Here is a 17577-nt window from a genome sequence, read left to right as displayed (position 1 = left end):
CAAACCAACCCGTATTTACGCATTTTAAACTCAAACTCAATATACATATAACATTCCAACACACATATACACTCCCCTATTTTAACAACAAACTCAATATAGCATATACTCATTTCAAAATTATTCTCGATCTCAATATAGAACTTAAAACTCAACTTAAACTTGAACATAATTGTACATTTACCCCTCCCCTCTCCCCTTATTTTAACCATAAACTCAAAATAGCATATATCCATATCAAAATTATTCTCAATCTCAATATAGAATGAGACATATTTCAGTCTCAAACCCAATATAGAACTTGAAACCCAACTTAAACTTAAACATAATTATACGGTTACCTTTATAGAAATTTTAAAACCAACATAAAACATCAACAAATTCAAATGAACTTTATTTACTATAAAAGTTGAAGAGCTCATACCTAGTTCGATTTATCTCTCATGAGTTGTAAGATCATAGCTTTCATAATCTCAGTTTGTCTTCTTTCTTCCAGTTCGTCCAATCTAGCAAATCTAGCCTTTAAGGATTCTATCTCTTGTTGTTGTTCTATAATTTTCGAGGAGGATGTACCGGACGATGATTTATTTTTTTCTTGATTTTTAACACTTTAATGTCCTACCAAGGCCCACTCCCATGCCCAACACCTGTCCGTATATTTCTTCTTCCGATATCAGTTCAGACCATTCCTGGGTGGATCTCTCAGATTGGCTATTTGAATCTACAACAATATTTAGGACTAACAATTGTATACAAATAAAGTTACATTGTGGAATAAAAACTTACATATGCATCATTAGCGGTCTGATTAACAAACGTAGAGCGCGTATACTTAAATAAGTCTATTAGGTCCATTGTTTGACCGTCAGGTCCTTTCTGTAAAAAAATTCACATAGAATATATTAATAATTATTTATTAGAAACCAAATATAGAAATACTTTTATTTCTACCGTGGATTCTCATATAAGTATGAAAATCTAAGAACAAGTTGTATGGGTATACTTTAGAGCTGACCGATTCTTTTGATTAGTCTCTGCCACTTTCTAAGAAAATGAGAAATTAAGAGAAAATGAGTAATTTAAATGTAAATAAACAAAAACTAAACACAAAAGTTCTTACTTTCCATTTGGTGGATTCAAACTTGGCGCATAAAAAGTGACAATCTCCAATGGCGTCTTTAAGTCGATCAAGTGAGTGTACTCGTGCATCTTCAGGACTTGCATATGTTTTATAGTTTTGTGTAGTTCTCTTTATACTCTTTAAACGAATTTTTCATCTGTTTGTCGATGAAATCATTCACCAGTTGGTTGGACAAGTCAAACACAAAATTATTCTAAATTAAAAATAATAATAATAATTAGTGTCCATGCTTACACATATATATAATTTGTAAAATATCAAATAATCATCTTACCATTAATCGACTTTTAACTGGCTCTCTAGTTTTTATTGGTACCTCCCTCCATGTTCCATAACGAATGGAAAAGGATTCCCGAACATTGGTATCAATGACATTGTTGAACTTTGTTGCATTATTACAAATTAGTTTCTCCCATATAGGGTCGATCTCAATAGGAATTCTCCCAAATGCTTGGACATATTTATCCAAATCAATATTCCAAGAGTATCCGCGTCCCCTTCTGAAGAATAAGAGTATCTGTTAGTTTAATTAAACATTAGATTAAATACAAATTATACATTTTTTTTATAAAAACAAAATGTGTACCTAAAATAACCTGAATTAACTCCCGTGGAGGATGCTCGGACTCTAAATACTCCATTAACACCTTCTCATTAGTATGACCTACCATTGTTCCTATGCAAACAAAAATATATATGTTATACAACAATACATAAATTTTGAAACGAAAAAGAAGATACATATTTACATGATTATATTTTGTATCATAAAGATGTTCATCGAGACTCATACTCCTATCAGAAGATGGTTGTACATCCTCATCCTCATCATTTATGAAGTCATCATCAACTCACTGAATTATCTGTTCTTTTACACTATAGGATCAACATCAACTCTACATAAATTAATATCGTTCATTGATTCATCGATTGTACAAGGAATACTATTCACAACTTCTAATAACTCAAATTGGTCATTCTCACGTTTTTCTACTTCTGACATGTCCCACACACGCTTTTTTTGGACTACTTGCACCATTTTCCAATTATTACTATATTTGGGATCGTCGAGGTAAAACACTTGTTTAGATTGACTAGAAAATACAAAAGGCTCATTAACAAACCAATGATGAGTTTTATTAATTGATATATACCCTAAATCCATATGTACTCTATTGGTCTTTTTAGGGTCTATGTCGAACCATGTACACATAAACATAATTACACGTCTTCTCTTGGCATACTAGAAGTCTAAGACTTCGTTGAAAACACCATAGAAATTATAGAGATCATCTCCACCTTCACTTTCTGAAGGCACCATGATCCCGTTATTTTGTGTACTCCGACAATTATCACGCTTAACACTATGTTAGCATACTCCATTAATAATACATCTACTGTACGAGCACACTTATGAAGTCGGCCCCATCGTTAGTGAATATATATCAACAGACATATCTCTATTTTCACGCAATGAAAGAAACTATTAATTCAGTATAACACACTAGATTATAAAAACTAATGTCACTCACATTAATTCAATGGAATTATTACTTGTCTTTTAATATCATACTTATATGAGATTTGAACCAATTAGGAAAGCCTTGTTGGTACCTTCTGTATAAATCATCCTAACTTTGAGCTTCATGTCAAATTAGTCTCAAATATTGCCTATAAGAAAGAGACGTGTCTCAAATTTCTATTTCACACTCTGTATCGAAATCATCAATTACAATAGAATGTTCAAAACATACTTCTGATAAGACTTTATTTCCATGCAATTGTTCAAGATGTACCAATGTGCACTAAATTTCTCTTTTCTCGATAATGTCCTTACTCTTGGCGCTCCTAATGGCCACGCATTTTTTCTAAACATTGAAAATTCACCACATATCTCATTCTCTGGAAATCTATCATCATTTCTTTCATCTCTATTGAACCTTGTCTTAATTCCAGTTATGTACAAAGAACAAAATACCAACGATTCATTCATTATATACGGTTCTGCTATAATGATGTACTTTGTTTCTTACGTACTGTTTTAATGTTTGGAAACTTCTTTCGATAGGGTACATCCAACTATAACTAACTAGACCTGCAACTTTTGTTTCATAGGGCAAATGGACTGCTAGGTGCACCATTACATCAAAAAATGTCGGTGAAAATATTTTTTCTGATTTACAAAGTATGATTATAATGTCTCCTTGTAATCGATCAAATCCCCCATTTATATTATTTTTGGACATAGATCACAAAAAAAAAAAAAAATCATAACTCAACGACAATAGTGGAAACATCTTTTTTTAAGTATGCTGGAACACCTATTGGAAGAAGCCTACGAAGCAAAACATGCGAGTCAAGAGTTTTTAGCCCCCATAACTTTCCATATTTCTCACTCAGATGTCTTGATATATTTGATACAAACCCATCAGGAAATTTTACTGCTTTCATCCACTTAGAGAATGCAACCTTGTCACTACTAGTCAATGTGTATGCAGTGTGTGGCTTTTCGACTGTTGGGATGTTCTAAAAACTCGCAGTTTGAAAAATGATAAACATTTTCTATAATTAATATACTTATTATTGATCTCATAAATTGTATGAAAGACTAAATCCAATAAACTAAGACCATGACTATTGTATGAGTACTTGAACTTTATGTGGAGACATAAGAGTGGATCAGGTTTGAGTAAATAGTCAAAATGATATATGGTACATGAACAAAGGTTGGGTACCTTATTCTGGTAACACCATTAGATGCAGCATACTCTGTAGTTGTTACAAAGAATTGTAAGGTGCTATAAACGATGTGATCCTATTTCGTACATGTTATGACATGAGGAGTAGGGGCGTGCTATGCAATGAGTTTGCATAAGATCAGGACCAAGAAATAAGTCACTCTTACTTTATAACGTTGTTTACTGTTTAAGACTGACTATTTTACCTACATGATCTAGGTAACTCAATATTAATCCTGAGCTAACTATGAACTCATGTTTATTTGGGATTGCCCTTAGATTTTCATAGTTAATGGTTGGTTCAACAGCGCTGGCTCAATAAGACTCTCATTTCAGGTGTAAGACTGGATAGATAGTTGGGGACATAGGGTGCAAGACGGAGTTCACGCCTACCCAATTTAGGGATAGGAGAAATGTTGTTCTCTCAAGTACTGAATCCAGGTATTAAACAAGGGGCCCCACCCTCTCACTGAGTTGAGAGAGTTTGGTTTAGTGATTGGATCACAAATCAGTTGTTCATTAGAGGATCAGTAGAGACTTGAGGAATAAGGCGCAATCTCGGGGGTAAAAAAGATATTTAACCCAGCCGTTATTACAAACAACCTGTGAAGCGTCGACTTGCTGATTATGGTTAAATCATGTGGACATAATATATCTATAGTGAGGAGAGTGCAGCTATGGGCTTTAGTGGAGTGACCCATTAGTTAACGAATGGAGATTATTTTGGTCTAATGAGTTTAGCCAATTAATCTCGGATCGTTGGAGCCCATGATCTGTAGGTCCGCGTGGTCCTCCTACAAGCTCGTAACAGACTAGCTTTAGAATAACGTGATAAGTTAATTTGAATCGTTCAAATTAGAATTATGGGAATTAGTAATTATATGAGATATAATTACATGTTTAATTTGAGAATTGAACAGAATAGGAGAATTTATATATTTAAATATGATTTAAATATATAAAGATGGATATGTGTTTAAATTAATTTAATATTTGATATTAAATTAATTAAGTTTTATTTAATAATTAATTTATGAAATTAATTAAATTATTCTTTTTTAAAATCAAAATAGATTTAATAAAATAAAAATTTGATTTTTGAGATAAAATTGAAAAAGAGAAAAATAAACACACAAAATAGAAAAAGGTTTTTCCATTATCCATATTTCAAGTAACTCACACATAAAGCATTCAATTTGCCTTGTCTTCTCCAAGCATGAGTTGTAACTCATGCAAGCCTCTCCTTTGCATGTTGATCTGCAATATAATGAAGAGATTGAAGTGAAAATCGAGCATGTAATCTATAGAGATTTTGAGAGAAATTTTGGTTTGAAGAAAAAGTTCTTCAGTTAGTTTTCTGCAGTGAGCATTTCTCCTTCTTCCCTTGATTCAAGCCTTTTTTGAGTCAATTCAACCGAGAGCATCAAGAGAATAGTGAGAAGATCTTGAGGTGGTCTACAACAAAACTTGGAGAAGATAACAGCTGGGGAAGGAGCTTTGAAGAAGTTTTACAAGAGGTATAACTAGAAACTCACTTGTTTCTGCAAAAGCATGCTTTATATTTTGCCAAAATTAGTGAATTTGAGTGCTTAGATGATCCTTGTGCTTCCGCTGTAACTGATACAATCCTACAACAACTTTAATCCTCACCTTTTGCAGTTGTAGTTCTTTTCGTATATTTAGATCTTATATATCCAAATGAGCATTAGTTGTATCCTTATTCTTTCCCTCAATATTTAACAATGTGCCTACCAAATTATCACAAATATTCTTTTCGATATGCATAACATCTAATTTATGTCTCAATAAAAGTTTCGACCAATATGGAAGTTGGAAGAATATACTTTTTTTGTTCCAATCTAAACTTCATTTATGTTTTTTATCACGCTTCTCTGGATCTTTGCTGAGCCCAGAAAAGTTTAACAAGTTCACCTCTCGTAAGATATCTTCTCCTTCCATGAAAACTGGAGGAGGTTTACGTCCCACTTGTCCATCATATTGTTTGCTCTTGTGCCAACTGTGATATCTGGAAGATAACGTCGATGCCCCATTAAACATTACTTTTCTCTTAGCCTTAATGATGATGTATCCTCTTTACAAATAGGACATGCTTGGTTACCTTTAGTACTCCATCCAGATAGGTCACCACGTGCAGGAAAGTGATTAATAGTCCACAATAAGCTCGTACATAGTTGAAAGTATTCGTTGCTAACACAATCACAAGTGTACACACCATCATTCCATAACTTCTTTAACTCTTCAAGTAAATATCAATTTCTTTTCCAGGAGATATTGCCTATGGTATAAGAAGGGAAACGATGAACTTTGTTTCTTTCATGCATTTTCAAGGTGATAAATTGTAAGGAATGAGCACCACTGGCCACAAACTATATGAAGTACTCATATTCCCAAAAAAATTGAAGCCTTCTGAAGCTAGTCCTAAACGAACATTTCTTGGGTCTGAAGCAAACTGAAGAAACTCACGATCAAAATGCTTCCACCCTTCAGCATCAGTTGGATGTCACAACAATTTGTTAGTTTCAATACGTTTTTCTTTATGCCATTTCATTTCAGATGCAATATGTCTAGATGCAAATAATTGCTTCAATCTTGGTATTAAAGGAAAATGTCGTAAAATTTCATGTGGTCCATTTTTACTTTTTCCATCTTCAACTTTGTATCGAGACTCACCACATACTAGACACTATTGCAAATCAAAAAAATTCTTTCCAACATAGGATGCAGTCGTATTTATACTAGAAGAATTCCGGTCTTTAATGTCGGTTCATTAAAAGGCTTTAATGTCAGTTGACAACCGACATTAAAGATAGTGTTATTAAAACCCTTTAATGTTAGTTGTCTTTAATGTCGGTTTTAAACCGACATTAAAGAGCTTCAATAACCCAACCTTCAATGTTAGTTGCAACCAATATTAAAGCCCTTTAATGAAATTTGCAACCGACATTAAAGGGCTTTAATGTCGGTTCCAACCGACATTACAGCCCAAAATCTGTTCGTTTTATCAATTATTGTACGTTTTTTTAAATTCCACTGCCGAATCTATTTTTTGCTCAAAAAGTATAACATGACACATCATCATCGAATGTTGTTGTTATGACATATTATTTATGTATGGATTGCAAATCTATTACATTTAATCCACAAATTCTGCTATAAAATCATAATTTAAAAGGTCGTACAATAATTTAGCCCTTGAAAACATAAATTACAAGTAATACAAACATTATGAGTTTACTATACCTCTCCAATTGGTAAGATGGATCCCTTCATAATTCTTTTTCAACAGACCCCCCAGCTTCAACAGTGTCTGGTTATAGGCATCTTTGTCTGACCACTATTGTTCAAAGGATCATAAACAAAAAAGGTTTAAGACAAAGGATTGAAAGTGAAAATGTGATCAGAATTTATATTCAACTAACTGTGTTTATTGGGAATGTGTATAAATGGTACATTCAAGGCAAAATTCTTTACTAGAGTTCCCCAAGAAAATGCATGAAGAGGTTGCAATACCAAATTTTTACTCCTTTGTACTCCTTTGTTACACCTGCAAAACAAGAAAACTCAATAGTTGAATAAATGAGAAAATCTTCTTTTTAAAACGGTGAGTCATCAACTAAAACTTATTAAAACTATGAGTCAAACATTCTTTTAGTGTATTTAATTAGCATAATGCACATTTTCTCAAGCCAATCAATTGTTTAGTTCCTGCATCTACCGCTTAGCTATAGCAGCCTATCGTGTAGCTCAACCGTTTAGTAAACGATCTCGTGCATAGGCTATCGTTTAGTTACCACGCCCATCGTTTACCTCCATCATTTAGCACTGACGCCTTATCGTCTAACGCATTCGCTTATCGCTTAGCATCCCGCCTATCATGTAGCGTATATGCTCATCGTGTAGTGCAGCACGCTATCGTCTAGCGCTCATGCCCACCGCGTAGCGTCATCGTGTAGTCTATCACTTAGCGCCCGCGCATCTGCTATACGATCGTCCAGCGTCCGCCTACACAATCGACAATCGTCCAGCACTCGCCTACACGATCGTCCAAAGCTCGCGCATATTGATAACGGGCAGAAATGCACATTATTACAGTGCTAAGTTATTAAATAATGTGCGTTGATAAAATATATAAGATTGCATCCAAAAAGCATTAAGTTCACAATATTTCGGTTGTATGCGTTCATCGTATTAAAAAAGTTAACTTATGTATTTTTGTGTAGAATATGCGTTGACGCAAGGCGGAAAATGCGATCCAATGAAATCAATGGTCGAGTGCATTAAAAGATCGCGTTACCGCAAGGCTATGCGGTGTTTTGCGCTCACAAATATCTACTCAAGAAGGTCGCCGCATAGAGCCGGTGCAACTTGGTGGGTGCATCCGGATGAAAAGTGTAATAAATTACGATGGGACAGAAAGCTGATGACGGTCGATTCCGAATTAAGTTGACAAGCCGTTAACCAACTACTATAGAAAGTACATTCAACTTTTCGGTGACAAATATTCGGCGCATCAGACAGAGAATTAATGTCATCTCATCTGTGCAATCATAAGAGAGAATAATACTTTCACCCTGAAGCTCTATAAATACCAGAGGCCACCTTCAGTGAAGAAGTTCGGACAGTTAGATAATTTTCCTTTAGACATAAAGATAGAAGTAACCTTGTTCATAGTTTTTCTTTTACTTAGAAGGCGGAGCGAGAAAAGGGAAGAGACGCCGGAAAATCGCTCTGGTCAGCTCAAGAGAGAACCCAGAGGCGTGGAAAAGCAGAGAGAGGGCCGACTCTCGCGAGAGCGAAACTATCTGTTGAGTAGAGTAGAAAAGAACAACGTAAACGCCTTGGGAAGCAAGAGATTGCTACCAGGCTCTTTATTCTCATTTCGCATTGTTATTGTGTATTTCAATTCTATATCTATAAAATGGAACTTATTTATCTACATCTATTCACTCTCTTAAAAGCACGCATGAGTAGCTAAATCTATCGAATGAGTTGAAAAGAACTAAGCTAACATGACCTAGGATCTTCATTTCATGCGATCAACTTGTCTTATGTTGCGCCCAACACCCCTTTAGAGCTACTCGAGAGAGAATCTAAAGAAAGAACATAAGACTTAAGAGAGCTAGGTTAGAACTAGACTCGAAAGAGCGAGATTAGATCTGCATAAGCGAGAGATGGGGACTTAAAGATAAGTTCTGTTTGCCAACATGCATCGCATGCACCCTAGAGATAAGTTATGGTATTATGCGATCGCCTTGTATGTGTGTATGTCATTTGTCATCGCATAAACAAGAATAGAGGCTTATGTGTAGGTCCTATAGACTTTATTGTATATATCGCATGCATTCTAAAACTAGAAGTCGTAGCATTTGCATTGAGAGATGATTTATTGTTGTATGTGTATTGTATGATCGCATAACATGAACGCAATCCTAGAAAGTGTTAGCTGAACGTCTTCTCAACCCGTTCCCCACATATTCATCGCATCTTTCGTATTATCAACTCTTTTTATAACTCCGCTACATACTTTTTATACCGCAAATAACAACCCAAAAACAACTCTTTGATTTATTAGTTACCGCAAAGTCTTCTTAAAAATTATTACAACATATTGTTTTCCTTAGTCCATAAGTTCGACCCTAGACTTACCAGGAAACACAGTAGGATTTATACTTAGATTCTGCTGAGAAAACTTGTTGCACAACGTATTTCCCATCACCGCAATTCCTTTCATAAACTCACCGCATAAAATAACGCATCACATATCTACATGATCGTCTAGCGCATCGTTTAGCTCCGCGCATCTGCTACACGATCGTTTACCTCATTGTTTAGCTCCCCACATTGCTACAGGATCATCCAAGCGCCCACCTAGACGATCGCCTACCTCATCGTTTAGCTCCCGCATTGCTACACGATCGTCCAGCGCCTGTCTACACGATCGCCTACCTCATCGTTTAGCACTACCCATTTGCTACAAATCGTCTATCTAGCGTCTTGCGCTCAACATTTCGCTTTCACTGCTCTTGCTCACATATACCCAATGCAGGAGCAACTCTTGGCAACGGCTTCTTGCCAATACTTCAACAAATGTATCATATACAACAAAACCATTGATCAAATTGAATTTCAAAGGCCATAGACACATAAAAAGGCCCAAATCTAGGAGTAGAGAGACATATTGAAGTGAAACCGCAACTGGCTTTCATTGAGACATTTAACACAAACAGTTTATGGCGTAACATAAGAATAAAAATTGTTGTGAGTTTAGAGAGAAAAAGAGATAAAGAGCATACTGATCTGGACGAAGGAAAACGACGAACTTCAGATCGAACGACGAACGGTGGCACACAGATCCGGGCGACTAGGTACAGCCGACGACAGACGAATGAGAGGATCTACACCACGGACGACTGGGTGCAACTTCAGATCCGAGCCAAATCTACACCACGACAGACTCTTCACCCACGATCGACGGACGAATGGCAAGGGTTTGGAAGAGATAAGTGAGAAAAAAGAGGGTCTGAAGAGGGAAGTGTGAGAATTAGAGGAAAAAGAAAAGAGGGGGAGAGTGAAGAGAGAAAAATGAAAAAATTGGAGGAGGAGGGAGGGGGGGGGGGGGATAGAAAATAGGGGGAGAGTGAAGAGGGAAAAATTAAGCGGGTCTTAATGTCAGTTTAAAATCGACATTAAAGGTACCTTTACAATGTCGGTTTAAAACCGACATTAAAGATCCGCTTTTTTTAAAAAAAAACAAAAGTGACATTATACATCCGATTTCACTTTTTTCAACCGACATTAAAGCACAAAATTTTTGTAGTGTTACAAGCATGAATAGACTCGTAACCTAGTCCTAAGTCACATAATTTTCTTCCAGCTTCATAAAATGAACTAGGCATAGATGCTCCAACGAGAAATGCTTCTTTTAACAATTCAAGTAACAAATCAAAAGACTTGTTAGTCCAACATAATATGCTTCAACTTCACCAAGAACAACAACGAAGAGAATTTTGTACAACCATGGTACAACTGGCTACGTGGTTCATTTATTAAGTCTTCAAATAAGCTTAAATTGTTATCTCTTTCTTGGGCATTGGTGTGCATCTCATTCTCGTTATCTTCTTCATTCACATTGGCAATTGGACACTGTAGAACATGCATAATATTAAAAAAAAAATTCTTCATCTATAACATTCATCTCTATCGTACTTAGTCCATCATCATGTGTTGATTGAGATGTCTGACTCTCGTATCCCCTAAACAAGTCGATTGGGTCTCCATGATATACCCATTGATGATATGATGGAGAAATTTCATTAATGAATAAATGTCGTTCAACTCCTTCTATTGGCTCCCACATTGCATTCATACATTTTATGCATGAACATCTTGTTTTTTTCGAGTTATTAACATGAAGTTTTGCAACTTCAAGGAATCAATATACTTCTTTTGCATACTCAATTGATAACTTGTTTCTAATCGTAATCCAATCTTTATCCATTCTTAATGATATATGTGATAAGTTGAACCTATATGATTTAGACAATTAGTTGATTTCTAAGTATTGATTTCTAACATATATGATCCCTATGAAGAGCAAGATGCAAATAGCAGGAAAGTATTAGAAACTCAAAATAAAATTAAAAAAAAAATAAAAAAAAGTCTCACCAGTGCCTCATTTTTTTATTTTTTATTTTTTTAAACCTTAAACTACCTCATCTCTGTTTATTATTTTTAAGATTTCTTTATAATTTTTCTTATAATTCTCAATTTTTAAAATAGAAGAATATTATATATATATATATAACTAGAATGTAAAATTCTATCCTCATAAATTTTCTAAAATAGATTTATTTATTTTATTTAAATTGATAAATTATTGTATAGTTTCTTTATTTTGAAGACATCATAATGTCTTTCACTTCAATCAAATCTTCGAATTAGGTTTGTCTTCTCAACTAAATTCGAGCATCAACTACATCAATAATTTTTCAAAACAAAAATGTCATCCTTTATAAAGGCTTTTATAATTTCACTCGTTATATCCAAATACATAAATGTTTAAATATGAAATCAATTTAGAACTATAAGATCTATGTAATTCCAACTCATTCAACTAAATACATAGCAAAAGAATCCAAAAATTCATGACTATAGAGGACCAAGTGATGATGATGATGACAACAAAGCAAATGGTACATGAAGAAGTAAAAGTTAATGTTGTAACAGTAACAATAACCATAATGGTAACAATAACAATGTCGACATATTTTTCAAACACAATTGAATTTAACACCCACCACTCGTCAATTAATTTGCATTTTTATTACAAATTTGGAAGTGTGCTCAATATGTCAGTACATGTACAAAACACAAATAAACATTACTAAATATAATTGAATAAAACCCACTTTTTGGATTACCAATAATTTATTATGCTTTCCTGAGTGAACGTGGTGTTAATTCAAATCTTTTTCCCCAAAGAAATAAGCAGAGAACTATAAATGGAAGACTAAGATTCAAAAACCGTTCAAACAAAACTGTTAGGTAGATATGCATGAATGACAATGCTGAAGAGATGTAAGTATACTTGTGTTCAAAGTTGAGAATTGTTTGCAACTTGTTCTTGATTTTTTTTATATATACTTTTAGAACAAAAAGGACAGTCTATTAAGTCTAAGTAATTGTACAAAATCGACTGTTCATCAATCAATATTACAAAATCTTTTTTTTTCCCAATTTTGCAGAGGATTTTGCCAAAAAATAAAAATAAAATTGAATTTCATAACACTATATCAATGAAGAACTATAAATTTAGAAATATTTCGAACATTACTCTACCTTCTTAGATAACATTAAAATGCATAATATGTATAAAATTCATGCTTTCCAACTTCGAAGTCAAACATAATAGGACAGGAGTATTTAAATTCAATATAATGACTCTATATCTATTTTGTAATATAGTTAAGATATATTGATTGGGTTATCAAATATTGCATTTTCGAGTAACTATTGAGAAGAGATTAATTCATGAGATGTTCAAAGAGAAACAACAAGAATTTTAGAGAGTTGTAGGGCCTAGGAGTGTCAAGATTTAATGTCTTCCTGGTGAACGACGATGAAAGAAAAGAGAGATACCTGTGGTGAACAGTCGAGAATGACGAACGACAAACCCACTGCACAAATGGGAACGAACGATGATAGTCGACGGTGTAAGGGGAGGAGAGAAAACGAGCATTCGAGAGAAATAGGGAAAGTGACGGCAAGGAAAATGAGGGGAAGTTCGAAGATTTTAATCGAACTTCTCCCAACGGTGTAACAACCATTGGACTAAGTCAGTTATCCCGACGATCAATTGAACAACCGTCAGGATAACCCTAAGTAAAATTTCTCGAATCTTTTTACCGTCGAACTTCTCTCGACGATGCAAATAATCGTCAGGCTAAGTAAGTACTTCTTACAATTATTTTGGACCACTGTCGGGAGAAATCTAATAAAAATATTTCAAATCTTTTTTACCATCGAAGTTCTCCAGCGAAGTAGGTATTCCCGACAGTCGTTTGGACAACCATTGAAAGAACTCTAAAAAAAAATTTTCAAATTTTTTTTAAATTGAACCTCACTCGACAATAAAGAAATCCGGCGGCAAAAAAATTTCTCGATTTTGTTTTTACAATTGAACCTCCTCTGACGATCAAATAGACCGTTGGACGAAGTAGGTACGCCCAACAGTATTTTTGACAACTGTTAAAAAAACTCTAATACAAAATTTTCAATTTTTTTACAATTAAACCTAGCCCGAAATCGTCGGGCGAGGTAGGAACGCCCGACGGTTATTTGGACAACTGTCGAGATAAATTTAATGATAATATAAAAAAAAACCCCTCAAATATTTTTTGCAATTGAACCTTTCATATCGCTGGGATTAGTAGGCACGCCCGACGGTGGTCCAAAACACTGTCGAAAGAGCTGACTTATCATGACCCTTGTCAGATGCCTGTCGAGAGATAATTTTATCCCGACACCGTAGTAATTCCGTCGGGAAAAGTAGGAAAGTCCGATGCTTTTTTCTCCATTGAGAAAGGATTCATCGGGAAAAACCAAAATTCTTGTAGTGATATATATTTGTATAATGCGTACATAACACGATGGCCAAACGATTAAATACATCAAATGGTCCCTAACTTTTATATCGATGTTAACTTGATCTCAACCTTTTAACATTATCAAATTTATTATTAATTATCGTGAATGCCACTAAAGTCACATATTAGTTAGATAGAGAAAATATAGTGGATATATGAACTACGATAACTACCTCTATTGATATGAGGTATTTTGGATAAGACAAAAAACAAAATGTTGAGAGTTTTATGTTCAAACGGGACGATGTCATACTATTTTTATGGAGACACGTGGATGGTCTATGGACATTGTATGATGTAGTCATGGTGAAAATCATATGATTGTAGTGGTGTGGATGGTCTCATTTGGTAGCCATGTGGTTTTTTAAAACCTTGTTTGTTTTCTTACAACTTCCTTACCATGGTTTTGATTTTTCCTAGTTAAACATTTGAATTCTTAGCCAACTTCTAAACAACAAAAGAATGAGTTTGTATAAACTTGATTTTTAAAAACAAAATAGTTATCAACCATATCAAAATGATGATCAAACGAAACTATGAAGTAGTGGTTTATAAATAGTTTAATATATCTTAAATAACGAATTACCAAACACTTCTAGAAGAATAGTGATGTATGCTAAAATGAGCATGGCTCAAACAAATGATATATGATTTGTACATGGACCTCGATTAGGGGTGGAAACGGTTCGGTTCGGTTCGGTACGGTTTGGTGGTTGAATCCAACCAAATCGAAATTTTGAAAATGTGAAACCAAACCGAACCGCACGGTTCGGTTCGGTTTCAAATTCGATTTTGGCATTTTAAAAAAATCCATGTTATATTGTTTTGTTAATTAAAAAAAGGGTTTGGTTCGGTTTAAAATTCGATTTTACTATATATATATATATAAATTAAAAACGGTTCGGTTCGATTTCAAATTCAATTTTCAAAAGTGAAACCGAACCGAACCGAATTAATTCGATTTCAAAATTTCTTCAAACCGGATCGAATCATATTTTTCGGTTTCACTGAGTTTTTGGTTCGATTCGATTCAGTTTTTAGAAACGGTTTGGTTTTTGCGGTTTGAATGACCACCCCTAACCTCGATGTTAGATGTTCGAATCTTCGATCTCACTTAACAAAAGGAGGGAAAATAGCTTTTTGGTCATTACTTTATTGGTATGGTTTATATTTGGTCCCTAAGTTTTCAAAAATATTACATTTTTAGTCATTAAGTTCAATATTTTAAAATGTAGTTTTACCCTTGAGATTGAGTTTTGTTTTATTATGGTCTATATGTTTCAAGATTTGCACTTCTAATTTTAATTTTTCTTTAAGTACTAACTTTTAGTATTTAGCTGTATTGTCTATTAATTAATTTAAAATAATTATGAAACGAAATTTTAAATTAATAAATAGATATTGATAGTAAAGATGAGAAGTGAGTATTTAGGGAAAATCAAAGTTAAAAAGGTAAATATCCAAATATAAATGCTATAGTGAAATAAAAACTCGAATATGAGTGATAAAATTGTAACATTTTAAAATCTAGATAAGAAATAGAATTAAGATCAAAAGTCATGAGACAAAAATAAAATTAATTTTCTAAAAGAAATGGCGATCCATAAATGGGCTCTCGTGGCCCCTTTCTACGACGTAGGCTCTATTTTTCCACGACATTTGGGCTTAATTTGCATGGCTAATCGTGCAACGTGGCCTCTTCACCCACAACTATAGCACAGCCCACTGAAGCCGAGCTACCCATAATCATCATATATATTTTTTTTCATTATTATATCTCAAATGAATAAATAAATGTATTGAAGTTTGAAGCTACGTTAATAATATATATACATGCTTTATATAAGTTCGAGTTATACATTAAAAATGCACAACTAAAATTAGATTATAACTCAATCGATAAAAATATAAATATTCAATCATAAAATCAGAGATTAAGATATTTATTCATGCAAGTAGTACCACTAAATTAGTTAGTGATTCTGATACTATGCCAGTATAAAGTTGAAGGTGGTTCAAGCCCCTCTAGACACATATTAAATCCACTCCTGCATGTATATATATAAAAGAACATAAAATCGAGAGGTTTGAGCTCCTTTTAGACATATATTAAATCTAAGTTATTGAATTTTTTTTTTTTTAAATGGTGGAATTAAAAGAAGCATTGACATTTAAAAGTAACCTATAGTTAGTAGGTCAATGGGAGGGTGGGTATGAGGGGAAAAAAAAAAAGGAATTTTCTTTTAGAGGAATCACTGATAAGATATTTTAATTGAAATAAGGAAAATATGTTGACATAAAGAAAAATGAAGTAGGCTTCTATAACACATTAACAATTAGTTTGGACTAAATAACATAAAAACATAATTGCCGCAGGATAAAACAACGTGCACTAGTGTATAATTTCTTATATAGTAATATACGTAAAAAGGATCCCATGTGATCTACTTTATTGACATATTATTGATATATTTCACCAACTACATAATTTATCAATATATAAGTGATATTTTATAAAATATACAAAAAGTAGTTAACAATTATGTAAATGCTATTAATTTTTTTAGGTTAAAATATTATGTTGGTCTACCTACTTTAAACGTATTCTCATTTTAGTCGGTCTCTAAATATTTAAATGTCAATTTTAATCGTTAGTTAATTATACGTGTTATTTTAGTTTATAGTTAATTTTTCAAGTTTTTTTTTAAAAAAAAAATAAAAAAAAATCCTCTCGTAAGTCTTTCCTTCTTTTAATTTTGGAAAAGTATTTTCATTTTTTTAGGCACAAGTACTTTCATTGTATATGTCTAAAAGGGATATTATTATTATTATTATTATTATTATTACAACTGCTAACAAGTAATATCAAAATAATAATAATAATAACTAATTTTATGATCTAGATTAAAATATCGTTTATGGCCACTATACTTTTATTTGTTTAATTTCAGCTACTATACTTTCAATATTTGTATAAAACAGTACATGTACTTAGTTTATTATTGATTTATTAAAAATCGTTCATTAGTATTTCCTTATAAAATTTGGAATATATTCACATGCATTATTATTCAACCAATTCTGTTAAAAGTTAACCTTGGAAGATCAAATATAAGATTGATTTTGAAATTACATTAACTGGAATTGATCAATTGGAAATATAAAGACTGAAATATAATCAGAACAAGTAAAATAAACATAGCTTAAATGAGATAGTACTCGTACTACCAACTCAAAGTTAGAGGTTCGATTCTCTACTCTACATAATCGTTTGTAATGACTTAGTTTTTATAGTTTATGAACAATGACTAAAATGTTATAAACTAAAATTTTCTGAGAGTAGAATCTCACTTATATACTTTACAATATAGGCCCAAAAAAAAAAGAAAAAAAAGGAAGATAAATGGAAGATAAATACTAAATAAAGTGGATTTATAAAAAGTAAATTTTGTCTCATTTTCCGTATAAATACATCAATATAACTTCATATGAGGGAATGCAAATTAGAGTTGGGATCTTTATTATTAATTGT

The sequence above is a fragment of the Benincasa hispida genome, chromosome 12 (genome assembly GCF_009727055.1).
Source record: "Benincasa hispida cultivar B227 chromosome 12, ASM972705v1, whole genome shotgun sequence".
NCBI lineage: Eukaryota > Viridiplantae > Streptophyta > Magnoliopsida > Cucurbitales > Cucurbitaceae > Benincasa > Benincasa hispida.
This window is presented reverse-complemented; position numbering follows the sequence as displayed.